This window comes from Lissotriton vulgaris, chromosome 9 (assembly GCF_964263255.1).
Source record: "Lissotriton vulgaris chromosome 9, aLisVul1.2, whole genome shotgun sequence".
Lineage (NCBI taxonomy): Eukaryota > Metazoa > Chordata > Amphibia > Caudata > Salamandridae > Lissotriton > Lissotriton vulgaris.
In genome coordinates, this window is record NC_141697.1 from 887,524,602 (window position 1) to 887,549,074 (window position 24,473).

The following is a 24,473-nucleotide window of genomic DNA, read 5'->3' on the forward strand; positions in this document are numbered from 1 at the left end:
GGTAAAACAAGGAGATTTTCTTTGCGGGAGGCCAGTCTGTTTCAACCACGAGGCGATTGAAAGAAGTGATGTAGGACAACAGATCCTGCGATCCTTGGCGTAGAGTTAGGAGTTCCCGATCCAGGGTCAACATATGAGATTTCCGGTCGAACAATTTTCTCATCTCGGAGCAGAAGTCGGTGAACCGGTAAAGCACCGGATCGTTCCTCTCCATTAGAGGTATCGTCCAGGTTGCGGCGTTTCCTCCCATATAAGATATCATAAAAGCGGTTTTTGCTGCGTCATCTTGGAAGACGGCGGATTTGCAGAGGAAGTGGAGTCTGCACTGGTTCAGAAACATTTCAAACTTCTTGGGGTCCCCATAGAATCTCTCAGGAGGGGCCAAGGGTATGCCCGTGTTTTATATGGCATGGACTTTAGGTGTCGAGGAAGAGGTAGGTGGAGTAAAGGTAGTGTCAGTAAAGAACCCACCCGCGGATGTGGCCGGAGATGAAGGAAGGGTTGTTGGTTGGCCTGGTGGGGAAAGAGTCACCTCCCTGATATAGGACCCAGCCCCCATACCTTTGCGCGAAATACCTGCGACTTTTCTTCGCATGGAGTTCATGTTGCGCTTCAGCTCCTGTTTTTCTAACATAGAAGCATGTAATTCTTGCTGTAGTGTGTTAAAGCTCTCTAGGAGTGAGGCTAATACCGCCATGGTCCAGGCAGGTGTCTAAGGTGGGCTTGTCAATCTGTCAGGTTTAGTCAGAAAGGTCGTAGCCCCATATAGACACACTTGCCACTAACCTTTGCTTTTCTTGCCTGCAGGGACCACTGCTTGAAGAGAGACCTCCCAGTTCCCTTAAGCGCCAACTCCCCCAAAGTGATGCACACTACTAGGAAAGAACGCACTCCGGGGAAAAGGGAAGGGGATAAAACGATATCAGTCTGGAGAGGACACCCTTCTAGGTCTGGTCTCAGGTGAACGTGAACGGCCTCCGTACCCAGAACAGCTATTGAGATAAAAAAGAAGAGTTTGTTTACCACACACAGTGAGGTTGTTTATACCTCAAGATACAGTCATTATTCTAAGTGCACTTACTCGATGTCCAGCTTGTTGGGAACCTTAATCCCTTCCGTTCCTTCACAAACGACTGTGTCTCTAATATCCGATATTACTCTCAAACTGTTGAAATCACAGTTCTACATCAGATATGGTACTGGTTAAAGTCTCGAGTAAGTTTCAGCAAAATAGTGCGGGAGGGTCCTAGTAGTTGACTTCATTACGGTTCCCCGGTGCGTAAGTACACTGTGGGTGCTATACACCGTTAGGAGAAAAGGAAGATAAACAAAGTCTCGCTAGCACAGCTGCGCGATACTCCTACCTCATCCATCGGGAAGGCAAGCGTCCGCGGCCCTCCGGCGGCGCCCTCAGGAGCGGGCAGGCAAGCGTCCCCGGCCCTCCAGCGGCTTCCTCGGAAGCGGGCAGGCAAGCGTCCGCGGCCCTCCAGCGGCGTCCTCAGAAGCGGGCAGGCAAGCGTCCGCGGCCCTCCAGCGGCGTCCTCAGAAGCGGGCAGGCAAGCGTCCGCGGCCCTCCAGCGGCTGTCTCGGCTCTCCAGCGTCGGTCTCCACGGCGGAACACTCTCGGACAACAGGCTTGGTCAGGAAAACGGGAAGGATTGACAAGCACCCTCCCCTTCCTGGGAGGTGCTTATGTATCCCAGTCGCCACTGAACTCCGGACCGCCTGAGCCCAGGGGGTTCTGGGAGATGAAGTGCGGCTGTGTGCCTGACGCCTGGTAGTACTGCTCGAAATCGCTACAGATGCACAAAGTTCCTCCGCACAGCCCTTATTGACGCCACATGCCTGTGTAAGACCCTTTCTGATCACAATTGTCTCGAGATCGCTTACAATGTAGATCAGTACCCACATGGGTTTCCACCTAGAAGTACAGCCAACATGGTTGGGAGATTCAGTGGTTAGAGACGAAATAACCAAGTTCTCCAGCACTTTTTTCATGATAATGAGGACATAGCCTGCTCAGCACTTATTGAGTGGGACTCATTTAAAACCGCAAACTGACGAGCATGCCTGGGGATCACGGGGATCCATCAGCCTCTGGAGAACAGTCTGCAGGTGTCTGAGAGCATACTAAGGTGCTTAAAAAATTATCTAGGTGCTAACCCAAATCTTGCAAGGGAGCTGGCACATTAGCGGGCCAACCATGCTGAGCTATGGGACTGCCTTTATGAATTCACTCATTCTCATAACACACCATTACAACATGCTGAAGAAGGCAGGGTAGGCCAACTGCTTGCCGGGATCATAAAACCTCCTCAATCCCCTACCCCAATCCTCTCAATTGTAGAACCAGCTTTTTGGAGACCCCCCCCACTAGGGGAGTCAAAGCCAGTGGCGCAGGGAAATGCCTTGAATCTACGGGTCCATCTTGTATCAATCATACATTACCAAAAGAGACCAGCACAACCAGCCGTGGAGGGAAGCAAGTCATTTATTAGCTCGGGCTAAGGACAGAGGTCCCAGAATGGTACAAAGACAATTCTACGGAGACTGCTGCTTCAATCCGCAGCGCACACATATTTATAGTACTGGCAACCCCCCTTACACAATGCAAGTTTCTCATCTGTCCAGTTCTAGTTAGGCCTCGTGCTTCATCAGCCTCGGGTGGCGCACTCGTGGTCAAGGAGCATGTGCCTCAGGTGGCGCAATGTTCATTGGATCTGTCTTCCGTCACAAGGTGCAGTCACAGAGCGTCTGCTTCTGGTGGCGCAACACACACAGCCTTTGTTTTCAGGACACAGATGCTGGTCACAAGTCACAGTCGCTGGTCATGAGAGGCTGAATTACCAACAGCTGACAGGAAGTGGCTGAACTTCTGGTGCAACTGGAGGACAAGGTGCACGAGCAGCTTTTCAGGAGGCTCAACCACGAGGAGCAGGGGGTTAAGCAAGGTTCAACAGAGTCACAGAAAGCAATTCCTTACCAGGTTGCCGAGAGTATGGCAACACCAAATGGAGTCTTGATGGTCATTTTTAAGCACAGTTCAACAGACCCTCCTTTTGCCATGCAGAGGCAAAAATCAGTCGTCATCTAGGCCAATGTCCATCAGCTCCTGGACCTCTTTCTCTTCCATAATCATGGCATTGTGATGGTGTGAATTCACTTGTTTGTGTGCCAAAGAGGTAGCACAGAACCCACACAGCGCGGTCATGCATTGAACACAAAGGCAGCAAGAGAACAATGCGGCTATTGACCATAGGGCCCCAAAAGGGGAGGAACCCTTTAGCAAAGTCACCAAATTCTTGGCCAGCTGTGTCTTCCGTGTCAACCACACCTCCCTTCTGGATGTGGTGTTTCGCATCGGCTGTGTAGGTGGGGGGGGAGCAACCAAGCAATGTAGCAGGTGCCTGCCCAAGACTTGGGCAGCCAGGTGTAGGCCTTGTTCCCACACACAAAGTACGTATTCAGTGAGGACACCAGAGCTGGGAGAGTCGAACCATTGAGCTGAAGTGTGTAGGCACAGTCACTTTCTCCCACCCATACTGTTCCACTGCTATTCATGCAGTATTTCCCGGGATGTGGGTAGACAGGGAGATCTCTGATAGGTGGCAGTCTTTTCTTTCCCCCACCATCGTAGATGCTCGATGGATAGAAAGACCCATGATTTTCCTCATATCCATTCTTTTCTGCTGAATCTTTATTCATGCTTGGCCACTCCGCAGCCATGATGTGGCGGAATGCTTGTCTGCTACTGATCTTTCCCAGGGATCGTGTGGATGTGTCACCTGAATAGAATGCATCAAAGAACACAGTGTGCCAGCCATAGGCCGAGCCAGCTTGAGAAAAAGGAGCAGGAATCAGGGACTTCCTAGTGCTTGCAGTATGGGGCAGCAACACACATACCCAACAGTTTGTCGTGTTCACCACAAGCTTGTGCTGGTGTAGCATTTGAATGAAAGTGTTGTTAAAGAAACCTGCCTTCTGTTTCTCTCATGGGTGGGTATTGACACATGTTGATGAGGCAATTCTGTAGTGGTAGGAGGCTCAGATGCTGCAAGGGTAGCATATATTACCCATCCGAGGCAGGCCAGTCCCAGTGCTTAGTATCTGTTGGAGTGCCCTCCTGGCAAACACTCACAGCTCACCCGAAAGTCTCAATGTCTCAAGGCGGTGCACCAATATCTCTCCTCTGCGGCAGGCACTACAGATATCATGCTCTTCGGTGGTCGTGGGCGCAGATCATATCGTGCGGACCCAAGTGCTGTTAATCAGGAAAGAGCAACAGGCTTACGCGTTCAGCAAGACTCTCAGGCTCCAACACTTGTTATGCAGTGTCAGAAGGGCTCGGGCTGCTCTTTCATTCTAATTTCCTTTCAACATAGGTACCACAAATGTAGTGCCTTTTTCCAATCTTGGATCCTCAGGTGCACTGCCCTTCTGTTGGAGCAAAGGAAAACGGGGGTGCCCAAAACTCAGGCCAAGGGGGTCAGGGGACTGTGCGCTGTCAGAGGTTACTAGCACATGACAGGTAGGAAACTGAAGCCTCAAACCAGCCCTGCCATCAACAGGGATCCTTCTCTTTCGCTCTTTTGCACTGAAACTCTTGTTCTGCAACAAACAAGAAACCAGCTCTGATGTCCAACGCTGTCTGATGGAGCAAGCACAATGCTTTGGAGATGCCATTGATGAAGCACTGGCAATCGCTGTCCAGCCTTGTCACTTTTGCTGGGACTGTAGGTCCAAGACTTCCGCCCCTCATTTGTAGCTGTCACTGATGGGAGTTTAGGACTCATTTTCATCACCGTTCTGCAGGGTATCATGACTCTTCCTTTTACTCTGGAAGATCCTGCAGAACCTAGTGATGTATGAAATGTGACACAGTTGTTAGTTTTCTTCAAATTAAAGCAAAAACAATTCATTGTATTTAACAATGTGACTGCAAGCAGGTGGCCTGCAATCTTCGAGGGAGTGGCCATACGCCATGGGATTACTCTGGTCTAGAATGCACTGTCGTTCTCATAGGATATAAAAGAAAAGGCAGTATTTCTAGTCTCTTCAATTGGGTACCCCTTCATTGTCCTCACTAACTACAACGTGAGAGCATATCCTCTGCCATCTAAGTGTAGATAGCTACATTGGACTTCATAGTGGCATTGTCTAATAGGGTAAACATTTTGTTTTCTGAATGATTACATCTGTGTGTTCCTACATTCCTTATCTAGAACCTCTCAAAAGAAAAATCGCATGATACAGATTGTCAGAGGCATAAAGATATCTCTCTTTAATAATGGGGCATCAGATGCACGATGCAATAAAGGCTAATGATCAAAATGTGGAGAAAAAAAAAGACAAGAACTAAAGAGTTCTGGCATTTCCATGATTAGTACACATCTGATCCCACCGAAAATCAAAACAGCAGGGACAAAACACCCAACTAAAATAGGCATTGAAATTATGTCATGTTCCAAAAAATAAACGTAAGGTATTATCTATTGAGGTGGAAAACTTGTCTACTATAGTAAAATATCCTATTGGGTCAGTTAACCAGTCCATCACTACCCTGACAGTCAGACTATAAAAAGTGGGCATGAAGAAAATTCTTGAAAACCAGCTTGGTCATACAAAAAGGAATTATACATAATATGGGGGTCCCTAATACATCGCTACAATCTGGGAGTGTGAACCCCTACAATACACCAATAATAATAAAAGGGCTGACTGCTGAAAGGAATACAGAAAAGGGAAATTGGACTGAGACACAGCTAAAGTCCCCAATAACTGGGCACAGTGCGACATTGATTAGGGGCGAGGCGGCAAAAGGAAAATCTATAGAAGAACAAAAATTGCTTAGGTGATAGTCAGGCTGGTGACACAACACCATGAGTACAGGGGATACACAAAAACCAAAATAGTGCACAGATTTTAGGTCACCTTTAGCAAGAGCCGCAGATTTATAATTCCTCCTTAGGATCCAATCAGGGAGTATTTAATCAAGGGCTGCCTGTCCCTTAAGGGAAGGGGCAATCATGGTTAACTGCAGGTGACACACTTTTAATCCTGTATAACTCTTTTATTTTTCTCCAATACCATTGTAGCCAAATAGACATACACTGTTGAAGTGTTGTCTGTGATGTTCACAGCATGAAATATCATATCTGTGAAATTTAGTAACTAGAACAGGTCCAACCAACTGTTGTGTAGCGATGGGCACCGTAATGACCATCCCCTCACAACACAGGGGACTTTGTACCAATATCAAAAATAGCATTGTCAAAACAACACAAAAACATACAAAAAATAAAAACACACATGCCAAGCCATCAGGTATACTTGCTGTATACCAAGCACAGAAAGCATAGATAAATCATAATAACACATGCAAATGAGCAGTGACGCCCACACTATGTCATGCACTTTATGTACAGTGAACCTGTAGCCCAAAACCCAATATTTTGGCCTGCTTAATTTGTCAGGTTTAAAAAAATAATAATTCTATTTCTTTACTTCCCTCACCCTCCTTTTGACAGCAGGTCAATTTAGTGGTGATCGGCTGTCAATACAACTTACTGTGTCGCTTCTGACACACAGGACCAGCAGGAACAATTCATAAAAGGACAAAATGCACAAAAATAGAAAAAACACACATTTCTTTTCAAAGGAGTTATGCAAAAAACACATATTTTTTTTCAACATACTGCTGACAGCACCCTTTGCTAATGTTATTCAGTGGAATAAACCCACCCTCCATATTTCCTGCAAAGTTATTATTTCTAAAACCAAAACATTGATATCCTGAACAGATCTGTGGTGTCCAATATAGTTCCTGGAAGCCAAATATGATATCTCTATTATTATTACCGTGAATTGAGAATTAATTTTGACCCTAATTTCCCTAAGCACATTATACATTTAGCCATCATTAGAACAAAATCTTACATTTTCCTGTAGTGTTGTATCCTACAATTGTAGATTCAGGATATTGAATTAATATAAAGGAATTTAAGTTTTGTTTAAACTACTCTTCAAAATTACAGCAGGTATTACAGCTATGTTTTTCTTTTAGGACAAGTTGCAGTGGAGTTTGCATTTGCTTAACACTTATTTGCTGTAGGCCAAAATAGAAACAAATCTACTGAAAAGGAATATGTTCCCTTTTCAATCAAACATAGCCCCGCACACACACATACATAGTGGCTAACCGCAGAAAAAAAATAAATCCTCAAAACTCCCTGCGTGGACAGGCTTTACAATACTTGTACAGGACAGCAGACACTTCTACAATTCTTTCTCTCAATAAAAGCATCTACATTGTACGCTTAGGACCATGCTCTTATGTTATAGGAGCAGCCGGAAAATCCCAAACTGCTAATTTTACAGGCAATCTAGTGGGTACATTTTCTTCAAGAATGTTTGACACTTGGGCATCTTGCCTGCGTTCTACTTTTCATGTTCTAAACTATGCAGACTACTCATCCTCTCATTAAAACATCAGACAGGATGGGCAGTAACATAGTATATATATATATATATATATATATATTAATTTTATTAATGTTAACACTTTTTAAAACAGTATTACTGAATAGCCAATTAAATGTCTCATGGCTATTTCATAGACGGTTTAGACAGGCTCACAAGAGATTGAGGAAAAGAGAGAGCAACCATATTTGTTCTTACCCTTAATTTGTACAGGGAGCTAGCCTCCTCCCCCCATTTTGAAAGTAGGAAACCTGAAACAATTTTCGCTTCTGTCAACACTATCAACCCCTATTTGTAGCACCTGGGCATAAACAAACCCTGAGGAAGTAAATAGCATATTCAAGCCATTTAAACATGTATACCCCTCCCCAGCATTTCCCTTAGCATCAGGGCTACCTCCTACTCTATGACACGTCCTGGGCCAACAGCTGCGGCCAAAAAACCTCTCATTCCACTGACGGAAGTTCCAGTGAGGCTATGTATAATGCTCCTAGTAACATGTGGATGTATGCTAGTATTTCCCTAAATATTCATATTGAAAAATCAGTTTAACTAGTTTAAATACATTTATAGAAAACAAAAATAAACAAGCATTGCCAAAGCCAGTAGGTCCGAAATTGGAGGTCAGTCTTTTCATTTTTCTTTTTCAATGCATGGCTTCTTCTTGGCATGTTGGTTTTTTTTGTAAAACCATATCAGTGTTGAAGCTGCTGGGCCCTCACCATTCTATCAAGCATTGGCAAAAGCAAAAATCGTTTCTGGTCTCAAAATTTACACATTGCCACAGGAATTCTGTGCACCGTGCAAAAATACTTTGTGTGTCAATATGCTCCTTGTGAAACAGCAGAATACTGTCACTCACAGTGATGCCAGCTGAGAGACAGAGACAGGCATAATTTTAATATACGCAAAAGGTGTATGCGTACATTTGTGCATGTGAAAATCTGAATCTTTCTACGTTCACTTTTCCTCCAACCACCTTTTTTTTTTTTAACCCTGGAAGAAGTTTTATGTCTGCCACTGTCAATAGTACATTTCCAACCCCTCTCATTATGAGAATATATTTTAGAAGAATTGGTGCAAGCTCTTTTTTTTTTAAAACAGCTTTCTAGTGCCCTACCGTTATTTTCATCTGAGATCCTGTCTTGTGATGTCTGCTTTGTACTTACAATGTGCATGTACACTCTGAAAGATAAATTCAAAACGTCTCCTGCAAGGGAAAAATTTTACCTGCTTCACTACTTTTTATATGTGTAGGTACACATATATTATTCTCTAACCCAGGCTCTCCTGCAGTGTATCCACATATCAATTAGTTTATTGATACAGAGAATATATTTTTTTAAAACATTCTCTACAGTCCCCTGTCTATTTTAAATGCCAGTCAATGCCCCTTTTATTAATACTATGCGTTAAATACATATTTGAAAGACTGAAGGGTCACTTGCAGCAAGGTAAGTTACTGGCAGATGCATCAACGAAAATACCTCCCGGTAAAACAGCGAATCGGTAAAACAGGCCGATACCGAACGCAAATCCAGAACATGCTATGCATCAAACAATTAATCGCTAAAAAATAAAGAATCGCTAATAACCCCCCGCGGTAAAATACCAGATCGCAAAACAGACAATCGGAATTACCGACCCCCAAAGCGGGCATCGGAAATACCGATTCGGTAATAACGAATCGCTATGGTATGCATGAAAACTCGCTAATACCGAAAAAGCCAAAAATCGCTATTTAGCCTGAGCAAAATAAGGGGAATCACAACCAGGAGGTAAAGTAAACGGAAGGACAGGAAAAAAAATGACAACCCCCTACTGCAGGTGCACACAATCAGTAACCCTTCAAAAAGGCCTGGGAAACCCCACATGTCTTCCAAAATGGCTGCCCTGTACGTGCTTGCTAGGAGGAGGAGGATCAACGCCCAGGGCCAGCGCAGGAGGATGATCCAGGACAGGATCTTCAGGGTGCGCATCACTCTGCTGGGGCAGACCGAGGAACAGGTCTACGACAAGTATAGACTGAACCGTGCCATGATAATGCGCCTAATAGCAGACCTGGTCCCATTACTGCAGCACCAGACCCGTAGGACCCACGCCATACCAGCCCATGTGCAGGTCCTATGCTGCCTGCACCTGCTTGCGTCTGGAAGCTTCCAGGGGGTAATAGCTGAGACTGGAGGCGTGTCGCAAAGCGCTTTATCACGCTTCTTCCACCGGTTCCTAGAGGCCATGCTGACATTAATTAATCGCCACATCACCTTCCCCACAACCCCCCAGCAGCTGACCCGCACCAAACGGGAATTCTACCAGGTGGCACAATTCCCCCATGTCATAGGGTGTGTTGACTGCACTCATGTCCCCATCTGTCCTCCATCAGCCAACGAATACATTTTCCGCAACCGGAAGTCATATCACTCTCTAAATGTGCAGGTGGTGTGCAATGCCAAGTACATAATTACGGACCTTGTTGCCCAATTCCCCGGGAGCACACACGACACCTATATATTCCGTCACTGTGGCCTCCACAGGCGCCTGATCAACGGTGAATTTGGAGAGGGACACCTACTAGGTACATATTGATGCATCATCGTACTCTCCACCCACTCCATCCCCACATGTATATGTACAATCATGCTGATGTCCATTCTCTCCCCATCCTGCAGGTGACAGCGCATACGCATTGCGTGAATATCTACTCACTCCCTACCTGAACCCAGCAACACCACAAGAGCAGCGCTACAACAGAGCACACATCAGCACAAGGAATGTGGTTGAGCGTACATTCGGCATCCTCAAGAGCCGCTTCCGTATACTGCACAAGACTGGAGGTGCCTTGCAGTACTACCCAGTGACCTGCTGCCAGATCATTGCTGTGTGTGCCATCCTGCACAACATCGCCACACGTAGGGGGATACCCATAGAGGTGGACGGAGAGGATGAACTGCGTGCACAGCAACCACCCCCCCAACACCGACAGGCGCATGTGCCCAACACAGCTGAAGGGCAACGGAGGCGGACATACATCACACGGAATCATTTCTGAGACAGGTAAGAGAGAGACTTGACAACAGGGCTCGATTTGCAAGGGTTTAATGGGCATGGACACCTGAGTGGTGCAGAGAAACAAAACTAAAACATGCTGCTGCTGCAGTAAAAGTCAAAATCAAATAGCACGTCCTCAGTACGGGTGATGCGTGCGGCACTTTGGTCTGGCCATGGTTACGTCACCAAGGACAGTGTAACTAAGTCACATGTTCACTTGCGTTTGCCGCGTACCCCCAGTCTCTTGTCCTGTGACTCCTCGACTTCTACTCGATGGGAGTCTGTGGCAGTTGCATTGCGGCCACTGCGCCTCCTCCCGCTGGTGTCTGATAGGGAGACGCTGCTGACACTGGAGGCTGCCTCACTCCCCTCTTCCACCCCCAGCATGCTGACACTGGCTGACCCAGGCTGCATTTGCTCCACTGCGGTGGTGACCCTCTCAAGGGCCTTTGCCACATCCCCACAGTAATGACCTAGGTCCACTTGCAGGGACACGGACCTGCGGGACAGCACAGCCGTGGTGTTGCAGAGCTTTTCGATGGACTTGTTGGTTGAAGTCACTGCCAGCATGATCTGCCTGTGGCGACGCCGCTCACTCTGTTGGCCTGCCACTACGGCACGTGTGAGTTCTTGCAGGCACAGCTTTATGTCATTGTTGCCGGCAGCTACGGCAGTGGTGTGCTCACGCATAGCGTCTGTCATCTTGCTAAGTTTGTTACATAGCTTGGTCATGGAGAGTTTCATGGCACCCATGTGTCTCCCCTGCAGGCGCTGGACACGCAGCATCCGGGCCTCCACAACTCCGTACCCTCCGGACAGATCGACTGGTCTTGCAGCGCCACGAGCCGGGTTCACAGCCCTCTGCCTGATGCGCTGTCGTGATGATGTTTGGCTGGTTGGAGTCACGACAGCCTGGCGTGGAACATTTGGGGGTGCTGAACTGTGATCAGATTCCATCAGGGGCAGGGAGGGAACTACAGCTCTGCGGCTCTGCGGAGTGGCCCGCACTGGTGGTGGTTGTGTTGGTGGTGGTGGTGTCTTGGCCTGCGAGGTTGGTGGTGGTGGTGTCTTGGCCTGCGAGGTTGGTGGTGGTGGTGTCTTGGACGGCAAGGTTGTGGCTGGTGGTGGTGGTGGTGCCTTGGACTGCAGGGATGGTGGAGGTGTCGACCGCCAAGGTGGTGAAGGGGAGGACATGTCTTCAGCTCTATGTGAGCACTCGGCTTCAGACAACACTGGCGTCTCTGAGATGACGAGGCGGGCACTGTCGTCTGAATCGTAGGGGGATGCATCTGTGTGTGAAACAGTACATAGTTATAATCATGGTCTATTATGTTGAAATAGCAGTGGCATCTCACAATAAATTACATTTTATGTCTGACAATTGGCCCTTAGCTGCAGTATTAATCTCCGTGCTCTGGCATGCACCCATTCATGTATGTACTACAACTCCCATGGTGCAACACTTTGGTGAGGGTATGTGTTTAGGGCAACACTACATGGGCACTGGGTCTGGCATGGGGGATTGGGCAGGGACTTACTACACGCTGCATTGTTACGCTGCCATGCTTCTTACCTTGTCCTCCTTCCGCAGCACCAGAGGTGTCCAGACGTGTGACCCCCACAACAGCTTCCTGTTCTATGGTGGACTCCACTAGATCCTCCAGGACAGTGTTTGGCGTCACGTTGGATGTGCCCCCTCCTGTGCCATCAGCATCCTTGACCCTCTGCGCAATCTTCTCCTTGGCCCTCTTCCTTAGGTCATACCACCGTTTTTTTAGGTCGTCGATGCTGCGGTGGGTGACTCCGCAGGCATTTACCTTGTCCTTGATGCGCAGCCACATCTTGCGCTTTTCAGCCTCTGGCACCTTCAGGGACAATTTGCCAAACAGCCTGTCATTGTTGCTGGTGACACACTCGATGAGGATTTCCAGCTCCTTATCAGAGAACTTCCTCTTGCGCTTTCGGTGTGTGTCCTTTCCCTGCTGGGGGGCCTCCTTCTCCATCTTCTCCACACTGCCTTGTCCTGCTCGCTACAGGTTCACTCTTGGTCCTCAGCTCCTGTGCTCTGCCTCCTCCTCAGTGCAACTCCGAACACAGAATGCAGCGTGGCTGTCCTACTTCCTGGTTGTGATGTCATCGGGCCGCATCCGATGCGTCGCGTAAATTGCCCGTTTTCGCTATTACCGAAATCGCTAATACCGGAATCACTAATACCGAATCGGTATTAGCTAACTCGGTATTTGCTACTCATGCGAGTGTACTTTCGCTATTTAATAGCGATTTTTACCGATTCGGTAAATTTTACAGATTTGTTTGATGCATCGCGGTTTGCATGTCCTTAATAGCGATTCGTTATTTTTCGCTATTACCGATGTGTATTACCGAATGTTGATGCATATGCCTGTTAGTTATTTAGTTTACATCTTACTTACCAACAGGTGACATCACAGTCCTCCAATATGTCCCATATTCTGACACCATTCTGATGGGGAAATACTGGCACCCTCCCAAGAGCACATGAATGAAACTCACCAGACATAGCAGGTTGGCTCAGAAACAGAGTGAAATATATTTAACGGTACCAAAAATATGCATCATTGCTAATTAGAAAGGAAGAAGTCAGATCTGCCACCTTAGGGGCTCTCAGACCGCTTCTTTCCAGAGTGACAAGTTTCTAGGTACCATGCACTTAATGAAAATGCCATGTCAGCGGAACTAGAATAAGGCACCAAGCTAAATATGGCTAACATGGATGTGCAATGTCTGCGCCATGCAAAACAGCCAGATATGGGCAAACCAGAAAGGCAGGAATCACGCAATCGGAGACCTTGGGCCCACAATGACAATTTTCAGCCAATGAGTTGGCGTGCCTCCCTTAGCGTTCGATCACGGACTCCTCACGACCACCAGGCTTGATGGTGACCACCGAAGACGCCCCGAGTTGGGCGGCAAATTGTAGAACCGGCTTTTTGGAGACCCCCCCCCACTAGGGGAGTCAAAGCCAGTGGCGCAGGGAAACGCCTTGAATCTACTGGTCCTTCTTGCATCAATCATACATTACCAAAAGAGACCAGGACAACCAGCCGTGGAGGGAAGCAAGTCATTTATTAGCTCGAGCTAAGGACAGAGGTCCCAGAATGGTACAAAGACAATTCTACGGAGACTGCTGCTTCAATCCGCAGCGCACACATATTTAAAGTACTGGCAACCCCCCATACACAATGCAAGTTTCTCATCTGTCCAGTTCTAGTTAGGCCTTGTGCTTCATCCGCCTCGGGTGGCGCACTCGTGGTCAAGGAGCATGTGCCTCAGGTGGCGCAATGTTCATTGGAATTGTCTTCCGTCACAAGGTGCAATAACAGAGCGTCTGCTTCTGGTGGCGCAACACACACAGCCTTTGTTTTCAGGACACAGATGGAGGTCACAAGTCACAGTCGCTGGTCATGAGAGGCTGAATTACCAACAGCTGACAGGAAGTGGCTGAACCTCTGGTGCAAGCGGAGGACAAGGTGCACAAGCAGCTTTTCAGGAGGCTCAACCACAAGGAGCAGCGGGTTAAGCAAGGTTCAACAGAGTCACAGAAAGCAATTCCTTACCAGGTTGCCGAGAGCATGACAACACCGAATGGAGTCTTGATGGGCATTTTTAAGCACAGTTCAACACCTTGTCCCTGGTTGATTCACACAATGAAATCAACTCAGCCCTTAGAGAGTATTACATGAAGCTCTGTTCACATACATTGTCGCAGAACACATAGGCCATGGCTCAGTTCCTTTCTGATGTGCATTTCTTGTGCATGGATGTCAACATTTCCAATTAATTAGGAGCACCTATAATGAAACAAGAGATTAAACAGGTGATCAAGTCACTCCCTCGTAAGTTAAATGCCAAGATTAGGTGGCCTACCAATAGAATACTACGCGACCTATCAATAGACACTGTGAGGTTCCGTGACAATTGTTAGTGGTGTTTTCGACTCACCCGAATATGGTTGAGTCTGGTATCTATGAACCGCAAATGACGAGTTTAGTAGGGGTACGCGTTTTCGCTGTGCTAGCTTAAACCGTTCGTTTGTTTCGTGGGTTTCTTCATCTGAACCCACGGGTTCCATTTTAGATATGGCATCCATTTTGTTTCTTGCCCTCAAGTAGCCAGCGAACGGACACTGTCCGCTTCGTGACCCTGGGATTCCCAAACTCTTGCGGAAGACACGTGTTTCTTTGAGGGTGTCTTTATGATGAGGGGGATGACACTGTAAGGCAGATGGTCCCGCTCGAGGCTCAGCTCATCTTGCCGTCCCGGTCTATTGTCTCAGTTGTGCATTCATTAGGCACGTCCCTTTGATCCCTGCAATCGTGTTTCCTGATACCACCCCTTCTACACTCTCTTCGATCTGTTCGCTATCCTCGTCTTCCTCTGCACCTGTTTCTGACTCTTCCTTGATTCGTTTATAGCCGAACGGAATGCACTAATGGTGGGAAGATGTACTTTTACAGTTGGGAACCGGCAAATGCTACTGTAATTATGTTCCGGGCCCTGAATACATGAAAGCGACCCCCTATGAAATTTACTGTGGGAACTGGGTTGTAACCTTTTGTTTGCCATGTTATCGTATGACAAAAAACTGTATAAAAGGAGCGATCCACAGATACAATTCGAAGCAGTCTCCGTGAACCTACATGTTATGTACTTCTCGTGACTTCTGTGTTCCCTGCAGTAAATAAACCTCGAATCTTTGACGCCGAAGGAAGTGTCCCGTGTCTCTGTCATTTGTACGCCGGAACAGGTAACCCACGAAGGTTTCAGGTGTTATCCCTGGCACCGCTGAGTCTTAGAAAAACCCAGTCCTTCAGTTGGCGCCCAATGTGGGGCTGCATCAGCGGTACCGGTCCAAAGCCCGACGATCGTGAGGAACTTCGTGTGAAATCTCCGAGGGAAGGTGCACCCCGCTTCATCGATCCTGTTGTCGAAACAAGTTGCCCGAAGACTTTTCCCGCGAAGATCCCCGCCTCCTGACGGCTGCGACGGACTGCTGCCCTGACTGTAGACCTGTTTTGGCGCCTGGCGTAGACCTTGGTACAGCGAGACGATTGACGGGCCTTCCTGGTGACGCCATTGTTCTTTGAGTTAAGTATTTGTGGGTCGCTCCCAAAATCCTTAGTTATTGTGGGTGCTTAGTTGTTGCATGGTTCCATTGCATTTGTGGGTCTTTGTATTTTGCTCTTAGTTGTTCTATTTGACGTCTGCAGTCGCCAAATACCGAGGGTTTTTGCACTTTTGCGGGGACATTGTAATCCAATAACCCTTGACGTTTGTGAAACTCGGTTAGTGTGCACGATGCCTGGCCGTAGTACTTTGTTCAGTTGCTTCAGAGGTTGTGGTGCGGATTCCCGATTGGAGGACTCGTGTCCGATACCTCCGGTTGGAACTCCAATTTACGAATTATATAGTCGACATGGTGTGGGTTCTATCACGTTCAATGATTGTTGGGTCCGCTACACTAAAGATGACGGTGTCCTTAGTTGGCCACCTCATGGTAGTTTTGAGACCCCGATATTAGATAATCTTGAAGCTAAATTGTTCCAAAGAAAAGCAAGGCCGGCCATGTTTGATTCCTTTCGGTTATGGCGTAAAGAAGCCAAGCAGAAAGAAATCAAGCAGCTTAAACGTAATAAGAGAGAAGGTATCGTTACAACGATGAGAAATGCAGAGCAGTTTCAGCGAGACAAAGAAGAGAAGGAAAAGGAAATTTTTGATAGATTACAAATTATGGCAGTGGATAAATGTTATCCCGCTTTACCGACGGGTACGGAAAAGAAGGGAGAGGAAGCAGTAGAGGACCCTTTATTATCCTATCTATTGAAGTCGCCACCTCCTTATGCACAGGATACCACAGCTACCGTGGTTCCTCCTGTTCCTCAACCTGCTGTTCCGGCAGCTGCTAATCAGCCTGTCATTAACCCTGTCATTGCGAATCCTCTTGTTCCTATCCCTCTACCTTCTACTGTCCCTACTGCTCCTCCGTCTATACCTTCTCAATCTACTGTTCCCGCTACTCTTGTGGCTACTCCTGCTGCTCCTGTTTCTCCCGTTTTTGGTTCTTCTATTGTTACCCCTTTACTTCTCTCTTCTTCCACGTCTGTTGGGCGACGTATTCCTAATATTGCTGCCAACTTTTTTTCTTCTCTTGGACCGATTCTTGGGTCTGCTGGTTCTGATGCTCCTCAAAGACGAAGTCAGCTTCCTGGTGGTAGGGAACGTGACACGCTATATAATATGGCGAAAAATTGGATTAGATACCCCCTTAAGAATCCTCCACGTATAGTTGTTGAGACTTTCTCTCAATTCAATGAGCCAACACAAAGATTTGTGTTTGAAGAAATGTGCAAACTCTTACGCGATGAGATATCAGTTGACGCGGCAGATGATGTATTGGCTGCTCTGACTGAACTTCAGCTTCAGTTTGCGAGTGGTATACTTGTGGGTAGCAATGTTCGACGTGCAGTCGAGCAGCTACTGTCTTTTCGTCCTACTATAACGCCTCGTGCACTGTTTAAGGACGAACATGAAGAATGGATGTCGACGACTGGTCAGTATCCCATGCGTGAAGTTCCACCAGTGTGGATGCCGGGTGATGCTACTGTTAATCCTGCGATCCTGCCACACTTCCAGAGAGTTTGGAAGCGATCGGAAGTGTTGCAGGTTAAGCAGACTTTGCCTGACCCTCGCAAAAATCCTGCAGGGTATTATAAAGAATTGTCTCAGTTAGTGGAGGCTACGATAATGAATCTTGCCGACATCGACATGTTGTTCGGTAATGTCGTACCGCAACCGGTATGGGCGAAAATACGTCACGAAGATCATGCAGCCGAATTAGGTGGTGATTGGGCTGCGCTAACAGCAGCTGATGTACGACAAGTTGGTGGGGCTAAGCCTAAGCAGCTCATTTCCGATCTTCCTCAGAGAATAATTACCCTTATGAAAACGCTTATGCCAGCTATGAAAGTAAACTGGGACAAATTGTCTGCTTGCAAGCAAAAGAAGGACGAGAGTGTCTCCGATTTCTTTACTAGATTTGAGGAGGCATTCATTCATCATAGTGGTCAAGATATGGGCACTGAGGGAGGTCAGAGATTGTTTGTGGACAAATTTGTGTCGAATTTGTTGCCGGACTTAAGCAACAAATTGAGAAATTCAGAGAGTGCGTGGGCTGTTTCTACTTCTGCCCAAATATTGGCTATGGCTCAATATTATGAAAATAGAGAGAAAGAGGAAAAAGATTGTGCAGATAAAAAGACGAAAGAGCTCAAAACGAAAGTTTTGTTGCAACAAGCATATCCACCGCGCTCGAATCAGAATGATTCTCAGCAGCGGAATAGATCGCAGTCACAGCCCGCTAGGTCACAGTCGCGGAATGACTCTTCTTCGCAGAGATCTATGCTTGGGTACAATCAGTGTGCCTATTGTAGAGGTGAGGGTCATTTGAAATTTGATTGTCCTGTTTTGCGTGATCGAAATAGTGGTAATTCATCTAGAGGAGGCCGTAGTGGTCCTCAGCAGGCTTCACGAGGTAGAGGTCGTGGCGTTATACAGGATCAAAATGAGCTTTCTAATAATTCCTCTGATTCTAATAATTGTTTTGATCAGCGTGGGTCATCATCAGGTAGATCCGCACAGTACAATGTGGACGATTATTACGTCGATCAGAGTGCTGACGACGGTAATTACTAGGACAGCCATAGACAAGGAGAGGGAGTAAGATCAGTTCCGGTTGATCAGAGAGGGCCTTACGTCGCAGTTGCCACCTCGGGCGTAGTTGAGCCTTTTCTGTTGGACACTGGTGCAGCGAAAAGTTCCATCATGCATTCGAAACTCCCTGGCACACCTTTGTCTGGCTTAACAAATGTTTCCATTGGATTCTCTGGCGCCCCTGTTAGCAATCCGGTTTCTCGCCCTTTGCCCCTCACAATTGGGCCTCGTGAGCTGAAAGCTCCTTTGATTTTGACCACTGGTTGTGGTGAAAATCTTTTGGGCCTGGATTTGCTTAAACGTCTGTATGCGACTTTGTATTGTTCTCCTGCGGGAGTAAAGCTTACATTGGGTGAGAGAGTAATCTCTCCTATGTACCTGTCCATTGATAAGCTCCCACCGGAATTGAGTTCTCTTCCTGCATCTTTGTTGGCAACAGGTCCCAATGACGTGGGCCTGCTTGACATATCCCCTTATGTTGTTCACTTGTAGTCGAATGTGCGATTACCACGTATTCCCCAGTATCGTATCTCCCTTGATGGTGAACGAGCGTTGTTAGCGATTATCTATGATTTGATCGAGAAAGATGTTATCGAAGAGACTCGGGGAAACGTGTGTAATAGCCCTGTGCTACCTATTTTGAAACGCACTGATCCATCTAAGCCTCCTGTTTATCGTTTTGTCATTGATTTACGGGAGGTGAACAAAATTGTGGTTCCTCAGTTCCCTGTGGTGCCTGACATTACGGCTTTATTGACTCTGATTCCAGCATCTGCGTCCTGGTTCTCAGTGATCGATCTGAAGAATGCTTTCTTCAGCATTCCGATTGCTGAGGAGAGCAGGAACTTGTTCGGTTTCTCTTTAGGTGGACGCAGCTTTAGGTTTAAGCGCGCTCCTCAAGGCTACTGTGAGAGTCCATAGATATACAGCCAAGCTCTGAAGAGCCAACTTGATGCGTTTGTGTTGCCGGCTGGTGCGGCCTTGATCCAATATGTTGATGACTTATTGGTGGCTGCGGACACACAGGACATTTGCAAAACTGCTACGGTGTCTTTGTTGCAACATCTCTGTGACTTACATCATAAGGTGTCACCTTCTAAACTGCAATATTGTTGTCAAGAAGTAACCTATCTAGGTCACTTATTGTCAAAGGAGGGAAGAAGGTTGACCCCAGAGAGAACTGCAGCGATTGCTCGGATGACTGTGCCAACAACTCAGAGAGATGTGCGTGCCTTTCTAGGTATCACGTCATACTGCAGGCAATGGATTCCAAATTTTTTGTTGCTAGCGAAACCATTGGTAGCTCTTACATGCAAGGATGTTCCAACTCCTTTGCCATGGACGGAAGAGTGTCAGAAAAGTTTTTCTGAACTGCGTGATGCGTTGTGTTCGGCCCCTGTGTTAGGTACTCCTGACTACAGCAAGCCGTTTACACTATACGTTCACGAGAGGGAAGGTTGTGCATTGAGTGTTTTGACGCAACAATTTGGCGGTAAGCAACGTCCATGTGCATATTTTTCCTCGACCTTGGACCCAGTAGCTAGAGCATTGCCGAGTTGTTTGAGAGCAACAGCGGCAGCTGCGGTGTCCATTCGACAATCTGCAGGATTGGTCATGGATAATATGCTTACGGTGATGGTTCCGCATGCAGTTGACACTCTCTTGAACCGTACGAAAACCCAACACTTGACGAGTGCAAGGTTGTCTGGTTATGAGTTGACGCTTCTGGCAAGTCACATTCAAATAAAGCGCTGCAATGTCCTAAATCCGGCGACTTTGTTGCCAACTAATATGGAATCAGATGAGGTACCACCACACGATTGTTATTTGCGAACCGAGGAAGAAACGAAGGGTCCTGTTGACCTAAAAAACACTCCATTGGAAGAACCCGATGGTACTTTGTATGTGGATGGTTCGTGTTTTAAGTTGCCGAATGGTGATGTGACGACTGCGTATGCTGTGGTGACGTTGAGTACGGTTGTGGAAACTGCGAGATTAAGTCAGAATTCAGCGCAAGCGGCAGAGTTGATTGCGTTAACGAGAGCGTGTGTTTTGTCGAAAGGGAAACGGGTGAATGTGTTTACTGACAGCCAGTATGCGTTTGGTGTTGCCCATAGTTTTGGACGATTGTGGAGAGAGAGAGGTTTCATGACATCGCATGGTACGAAGATTCAGCATGGACAGCTTGTGAATGATCTTTTGGATGCACCTACATTGCCCAAGCAGGTGGCGATTATTAAATGTAGCGCACACCGTAAGGTGACGGATGATGTTGGTCGTGGCAACGCGTTTGCTGATGAGATTGCTAAGGAGACTGCGCGAAACCTTACAACTAGAATGTATGTGACGAGTTCGGTAAGGTGGCCTGCAGAAACTGGTATGTGTGAGGACACTATTGAAAGTGTGAAAGCGATTCAGAATGAGGCCACCGAGATTGAAAAGACTAAGTGGAAAGAGAGTATGGGAAAGTTGGATGCGAATGGCTGTTGGATTGATTTGTCGGAGAATAAAAGGTGGATGTTGCCGGATGCATATGTGCTAGCTGTTGTGACTATGACACACGGTTTGTCACATATTAGTGCGAAAGGTATTTGTAAGTTGTTGTCCCCCGTATGGAAGAATGATGGGATCGCTAAGTGTGCTGAGAGATTGGTCAAGAATTGTATGATATGTATGATGTACAATCCTGGCAAGGGAACTCCTACACCCCCTGGCCACTTTGCTCCTCCTTCATGTCCCTTTGAAGTAATTCAGTTGGACTTCATCCATATGGAGCGATGCAATAACCTAAAATACGTTTTAGTTGTGGTTTGCGCATTCTCCCGATGGATCGAAGCTTACCCTCTCAAAGACAATACTGCCCTGTCTACAGCGAAGGTCCTACTGAAGGAATACTTTCCTCGGTATGGAATGCCACGGATTGTATGGTCTGATAACGGAAGTGAGTTTGTGGGGAGTGTGATGAAGGGTGTGTGTAAGGGCCTTGGAATTACACAAAAATTCCATAGAGCCAACCATCCCCAGTCAGCAGGTTTGGGTGAGGGGTACAATGGTACTCTCAAGCTAAAACTCGCAAAGATTCAGGCTACGACTGGTCTCTCGTGGCCTGACGCTTTTCCCCTGGCTCTTTTGTCAACTAGGGCGACTGTACACTCTCGAGTAGGGCTCAGCCCATATGAGATTGTGTTCGGCCGTCCTGCAAATATTTGGGGGGTTCCTAGACCCAGTGCGTTTACCGATCTTGAGTATCCAATGCTGATTGATTACCTTCATGATCTGACTGCTAAACTGAGGTTAATTCATCAACAGGTCTTTGAAGCACTGCCGGCGCAGACAGAGGGTCCAGGCCACCAGCTCCAACCCGGAGACTGGGTGGTTACGAGGAACTTTGGCCGGAAACGAAATCTTGAGCCGAGGTTCATCGGGCCCTTTCAGGTGCTCCTTGCCACGAGAACTGCTGTTCGTTTGGAGGGCCGCAAGCATTGGGTGCATGCCACCCACACCAAAAAGGTACCAATACCTTTACCAGTGAACTCGTGGGTGAGGACGGGCATCGCCTCATCTGAAACGGAGGCTTTGCCGAATTTTGTGCCATTCAGTGACGCTCAGCCTGTGGGAGAGACTTCAGTGCAGCCGGACAATACTGTTGAACAGTTGTCATTGGAGAATTCAAGATCTGAACTATTGTCTGACGACAGGACTCTGTTTCATCATCCGACCAATTGTTTGAAGAGCAGACTCGTCCTGGAAGAAGCAGATATTTTCTTCGTTCCAAAACTAGAGACTAATAAAGATTATTTTTGCTTTTTCCCTTGGAAATCTACGTTACCCCCATTATCACACTGAACATTTTTGAACAATTGTGATTTTGTATGAATTTTGAGTTCTTTTCCATATATGTGTGTTTGCTTCCACAGCTAGATTTTGTATATATATTGTTTAATTAAAAGAACCTTACATCCGGGTGGACCGTAGGGCCGTGCGGGTACTTCCTTCTGTTTAGTAGGTCCTGACACTAGGTTGGAGACCGTCGATTCCTAGGAACTCCTGGAGATTGACTATTGCTACACAGAACGAAGTGCGTCAAGAACGTTGCGGACGGTTTTAGAGGATGGCTTTCTCGAAGCTGTCGGAATTGGAGAAGACTCAATCACAAAGATTCGAATTGCATAGGATTGTACGTACTAAATGCTTCATGTTTCAGGTGTTCCTTCTGTTCCTAACTGTTTCATCGTTATTGGTGGGTGGGGTGTATTATGCAATACAGTCATTATTGCCTTCTGTTTCACCTACCCCTTCTTCTGAACCTAAACCTACTTCCACTGTTTCTCCTCATTCCTTCCATATCTTACCCCAACACGAGCAGGTTAGACGTGCGGAATTTATGAACAATTCCTTAGTTCAGCTCCTTCATCAGCATCAGTTGGTGATGAACACTACCAACTGTTGGGTGTGTGGGTTAATGCCACATACCACCGATAGGGGAATTCCGTACTTGGTCCTTCCTTACAGTTCCCAGGGTTCAGCTCGAGCATTCCAAACAATGTTTCGTAGCGCACTAGATTCCTACCCCCATCGAGAGCCACGCACTGCAGATCATGGTCCTGGCCCGTACCACAAGCCTTTGGCAAGAGCGATTGCCGATTTAGATAGGGATATCTTTGACGCATCGCTTATCCCAGAGGAAGAGGTGCGAGCATACCGAGATCTGAGTGGGGCTGAGTATAGCATGTCAGTGGGTGATCGGCAGCTTAAAAGCTCGTCTCCGATCTGGATCGTACCCCATCTCTGTAATTTCTGTCTAAAAGGCCTAGGCCGAAGCCCACGAGCTCAGCTTGGGAGGAGTGCCTGTACCGAAACGTATGTTTTGCCGACGACCTCTTCCCCTGTTCTTCTGACTGCCAAGGGTACTTCCTTTGTTTGTTACGACCGCGCATATACATGGCTTCCTCGTGACTTCTCAGGCACATGTTATATTGCGAATTTGTTGCCGCCGACCTTTACTGTTGGGTCGGATTATCACAAGACCGGAGTTGTGAGAGGCGTAATTAGCGAAGAGGACACTGCCGGTCAAGAAGCAGGAGACTTCTTTAAGGGTTTCTTGCCGTTTTGGGGACCTATGATCAATAGTAGGAACCTGAGACAGTTGACTCGAGTGGTGGAATCGACCGCTAATATCACTGCGAGCGCCCTTGGCAACATTACAGCAGAGCTTCAGGTGGACAGGCTTATGACGTTACAAAATCGTATGGTTTTAGACGATGTCCTTGCAGATAGAGGTGGAGTATGTAAGGTATGTAAGGTGATCCATTCGAGTTGTTGCATTTTCATTCCTGACAACGCTCCAACTGTCTATCAAGCCATCTCGAAGTTGCATAAGATCTCCGAGTCCATACACTTGGACGTAGGGGATTGGACGCTACTAGGGGGGTTTTGGGGCCTGATGTCGACGTGGGGTTGGAAGATTCTGATGATCATTGGGGTTGTTGTAGCATTTCTGTTCACGTGTTGTCTTTGTGTGCAGTGTGGTCCTGCCTTATGTGGCCTCTGTGCTACGACGTGTATAAGGCGGCCACCTGTTACCAAGGAAGCACTGATGGATAGAATGATGTTGCAGCAACATCTGGATGGTTTGATGAACATCGAGATCGATTCCGATTCCGACTAGTGCTTGCCTACATGAGGGCAAAAGGAGCGTCTGAGGTTCCGTGACAATTGTTAGTGGTGTTTTCGACTCACCCGAATATGGTCGAGTCTGGTATCTATGAACCGCAAATGACGAGTTTAGTAGGGGTACGCGTTTTCGCTGTGCTAGCCTAAACCGTTCGTTTGCTTCGTGGGTTTCTTCATCTGAACCCACGGGTTCCATTTTAGATATGGCAGCCATTTTGTTTCTTGCCCTCAAGTAGCCAGCGAACGGACACTGTCCGCTTCGTGACCCTGGGATTCCCAAACTCTTGCGGAAGACACGTGTTTCTTTGAGGGTGTCTTTATGATGAGGGGGATGACACTGTAAGGCAGATGGTCCCGCTCGAGGCTCATCTTGCCGTCCCGGTCTATTGTCTCAGTTGTGCATTCATTAGGCACGTCCCTTTGATCCCTGCAATCGTGTTTCCTAATACCACCCCTTTTACACTCTCTTCGATCTGTTCGCTATCCTCGTCTTCCTCTGCACCTGTTTCTGACTCTTCCTTGAT